Consider the following 4,860-nt stretch of genomic DNA (forward strand, 5'->3'; position numbering starts at 1 on the left):
TCGAGGACGGACTCTGGCCGGCGCCCAAAATACATCCAGCTCCCGGAGGAGCGATGCTTCCTTGCCGACTTTCGCTTTTTTCACCCGCGACTTGTCGACTCTGCAGCGGCGTCGACGAGCAGCCAAGCTCCTCGGGGTCCAAGCTCGGTTGCCTCCTGCCTGCCTCGCCGCGTCTCTCAAAATCCGAGACCCGGCTTGTTTTCAAAAATAGAAACCCTCCCTGCGGTCGAGAAAGGGTGCGGTCACGTGACCGTTACGTCGCTAGCGTTTGGGACCCATGTGACTCTGAGCGTCACAGTCCACGCCCCAAACACATGGTCCCCGACTCGGCCTGGCGAATTGCTTCTTTTTTTTATGTGACCCGGAGACGCCGGCTTAACCGCGGGGTAAGTCACCTTTTGCTCTGCTGTCTTTTCCTTATGAAGGCCTCTGAGGAGCACTTCTGGGCAAAAAAAAATTTTTTTTTCAGTATATGCGAGTAACATTTACTCTATCAATAACTGCGAGAGAAATTCCTGACAAGTATTCTGCGGCCACACAGAAAGGGGACGGCAGTTATGGCTCAGCTCGGTAGTTTATGTAGTCGTTTCCCGAAAATACGACTGCATAAATTAACTTTGACATAATATAACCCGTTACTACACGCCGATAATAGGAGATGCTGTAGCCAGCCGCAGTTGCAGAAGGATCGGAAGTTTGTTGCAGCCTCCATACCGAAATGGCTGTTGTAATTTTTTTCAAAAAGACCAAAGGAGCAGTGTGGAGCCCGTAACTTGATGATAGCCTACTTTTGTAGGCGATGGCAGTATACAGTAAAAGTTTCTCGCCTGCACATCTAATTGTCATTCTTTTCCTGGTGAAAAAAAGTCCATGCATAATCCGTGCACTGCGACTTGACAGTCGAATTCAAATAGAGCGCTTTCATAAAAATTGAATTTCTTGACGTTGGCATGTCACAGTATTCCTCATCTTCAATGTGTCTTCCGAAAGCGCGAAGTGTCAAACGATGCCTAACGCTAGTGATACAAACGAGTGAGTGCACGACTTTTCGAGCACTATCCCGGAAGTCGCGCGGTTATATTTGATTCTAGGTCGCCTCCAGGACAACGTCAGTCAAAATAAATCGTGCAAGGACTTCCGTTCTGCGCGCTGTAGGTTTGTAAGCTTAAGTCAGCGATAAAGTAACAGAAGTTGCTCTCCAAATGGTCCACTTATTGCTCCGAATTCTTATTTTGGAGGCTGCAGCTTTTGCTTATCTCTTCGTATTATAATATGGAATTGAAATGCGATTTCTTCATACACTACAAGAATTTCTTTAATACAACTTTAACAACAGATTTCCTGCACCATAACTTAGAGAAAGAAAGAGAAATATTTGTTTTGCTCCAGGTTCGGAGTCTACATAGTGGTGGAGTATTCCTGGTCAAGAAGGCTCCTCTGTAATGGTCGTGAGCTCGCATGCAGAGCGATCCATTTGCTCAAGGCGTGGAGTCGGACTCGGAGGGCAGTATATATGTCCTGTAGTGGGTGATGAGTCTAGGAGCAAGGCCACAGTTAATGGTCTGTATTAGGATAGCCCTGGCAATGTGAGCAGTGGGGACTTGGGGAAACGTTTTGTAAAGGGTGCATAATGTCGGTAGCGGGAAACGAGTTTGCACTTTCCGAATAGGTGTGGCGTCTGCTCCGGTAAAAATGTAGGATGGGGAAATTAAAGAAAATGGTTTACCATCCCAAAGCTAGGTTGGGTGGTACGATACGTCCTAGTAAGAGCCTCGTTCCAATTTCAACCACTTCGACACCGTTCTTTAACCTGCATCCGAAGCAGTGTACACAAGCGTTTCTGTATCCCGCTGATGTTGAAACGCGGCACTCGTGGCCGGATATCGAATGCGCGAGCTCGTGTTTAACCGGAAAACTCGACAACCAGGGATAAATAGCACCAGATGGATCAGCCTTAGAGTGGTGGTTCGCTTTTAGAACAATAATGTATGCTCAGAGAAAGCGTTTCTTTTTTTTTTTTTGGCTCCGTTGTTTTCGTTTCATCATTTATATGCTAAGGTCTGAAAGAAAAAAAAAATGTCATCCACCCGACTGTAGCACCAAGCTGCGAAGGAAACCCACACGGGTTTTTCAGAAAAATAAATTTCCTCCACATTGCGGCTTTCTGCAGAACTGATATGCCATTTGCTGAGGCAGCAGCATAAACTGAAATCGCGTACTCAAGGCGCAATCAAAATCTAAAAAAAAAGCATTGGCCATTTTTTCTAAAGTGAAGCTTTCTTGACGAGTTCCAGGCAATGTTTCATATGTACCTGGCGTGCAACGCCGAAACTCCATTGACTGCACCGTGCCATGGACGCATGTTTCGACAGGCGGCGTAGCAAGCCAGCTTTGCAAGCCACCACGTTGAGACGCTTGGCGCATTTCGATCCACACTTTTCACTGGATAAAACTGATGCATCAGAAACATCACGAGTGCGGCACGACACTATAAATCACCGTTGAAGATTTTGCCAAATAATATATGTATGATTCACTGCATGTAAATAAGTGGATATAGTATTCAGCCTGTTTATAGTTCACATCAAATAATATCATTTCTACGTATAGCATGCTGCTCTTTAATACTAATATTTATACATCGAAAACCACTCTTGATATCTGCACATACATGATTAATGAGCCATTCACACCAACAATGTTTAGCGTGAGGCAGATGTCAACTGGAGTTGAGTCTGCCTGTTTTTTTATTGGTGGTTAGTGCAGTTAGATCAGCGACAGTGCCAGAATTGAGCGGCACTAAACTACCCGAGCGTTTTCAGTCTTGAAGTGCTGCCGCATTATGTATGTCAAATGTCATATAGTATTAATTACTTGTGCTAAAATTGTTGAGTCGCGCTTAGGTTTATTTCCAACTTATAGCAGGGCCAATGAGGCCCGCTGTAATAAATGAATGAATTCACCACACAAGAGAAGGAGAGAGAGAGAGCAAGGATAGGAAAGGCAGGGAGGTCAACAAGATGAGTGTCTGGTTTCCTACCCTACACTGTATGTCAGAAAAAGAGGGAGAGAGTGCGCGAGGGAGAATGCACTGGACTAGTAGCGGTCCCTCAGGATGGTGCCCTTCGTTCATGAATATTGTCGCCAGAAGCCTCAGTGCAAGCATAACCAATAGAATACAATACCGTAATGAATAAAATTTTAACTTTTTAGCATCGTTATGGTACTTCACAATCACTTTACGGGGTCCATCGATCTTTGTATCTAACCGTTTTCCTTGGGTCACTGGGTAGCCTATGGTCGAATGGTAAGAGCATCGGGCTGGTGTGCTACGGTATCAGGGTTCGAAACTAGCCATCGGATCAACTTGGGTACATACATACATGCCTCTCTTTAACGAAGCTCTTCGACGCCGGCATGAGTCACTGTAGACGCGGAAGCGTGTAGGCATCGCAGTCCGAGGAACTCCTTGACGCCGACTTGGAGCAGTGGATATGGGGCATCGGTCAGTGCTGGTGTTCAGCGAACCTCTTTAATGCAACCTTGGGTTACTAGGTATACGCCACTGCGAATTCATGTGCTGCCTCTACGATGATGAACAAGATATCTTAAATTTATCTGATGTTGAGTGAAATAGAACCCACCTCCCATGGGCTACTCAAGGACAGAAGCTCGACGCATTAGCAGGCTGCACTATAAATGCACTGGGTAGAGGCTGGTTTTCAATTAACGCCTTTCACGTCAACGATTTAGCGAGCTGTGCCATGACTGCACTGGGTATTTACTGCTCTTCATGAACGTCTCGCCAACCTGTGTGACTGAATCTGCGCCACTGACTGTGCGGCAAGCGAGGGAAAAAATCTCACCGTTCGCAAGCCCCGGCGCAGCCCGCTTCTCGTCTCGGAGGTCACGGTGGCGTTCTCGGCAGCCTCACTAGATGGCGCAGCGGGTTCAGAAATAAGCGCGAAAGAGGAGTAGCGCTGCAATACACACCTCATACATAACTCGCACTCCTTTCGACGGTGGCCCTACGTTGTATGGCTATATTGATTCAATGCTAGCGCATTACCGTCGACAGTGATCGTGAGATTAGTTCTGACGAATTTTTATTCTCCACATTTTTTAAGGCCGTAATGTTACAGGTACCGAAATGGGTGTGCTTGTGGAATGTGGGAGCAGATTTTTACACATGTGAACACTTCAGATCGTGTTAACCATGTGTTGTTCACATAATATCTTGAGTAGCGATGTATTGCGAAAACGTCACGAGGAATGTTTCATGATCGACGTTTGTGGAGATTATCCACGCCATGCAGTTCGTAGAATTACGTGAAAAGCATAAATATGTATATGCCAACGATTTCTTTTTTTTTGCGATCCGCATTTGTCTGAAAGTGTCAAACACAACCAATCAAACAGATCACTAGTTTCTTCTTTCTTTTTCGACTGGGAGATAACGCGTTATATTGTGCAAGAACATTCTCTGCCTGGGAAATCATGAATTGAATGTGGACCTCCGTTAAATTTGGTTTATTTGCTTGTCTCATCCGACGAGCTGCAAGTAGCACTTTAGTAAGCAGTGCCCCTAGTCATAGCAAACTGCGATAGTAAAGCGAAGGAGAGATAAGGTACTGATTATTCGAAATTTTCTTTCCACTGCTTTCTTCTGTGACTGATGGCATGCACATCTTAGTTACCTGAGAGTGTTCCCTCGTACGTTTCCTAACACATGTTTTCTAAGTAAAGCCCCTTGAGCACATGGAGTATTTGCAACATAATATAGCTTTCAGTAAATGAAATCATGGTAACGGAAATTACAACCCACTTACTGCATAATTTAGCCTCAAAGCAGTGTCCTAA

This window comes from Dermacentor andersoni, chromosome 2, assembly GCF_023375885.2.
Source record: "Dermacentor andersoni chromosome 2, qqDerAnde1_hic_scaffold, whole genome shotgun sequence".
In the NCBI taxonomy this organism is placed as follows: Eukaryota; Metazoa; Arthropoda; class Arachnida; order Ixodida; family Ixodidae; genus Dermacentor; species Dermacentor andersoni.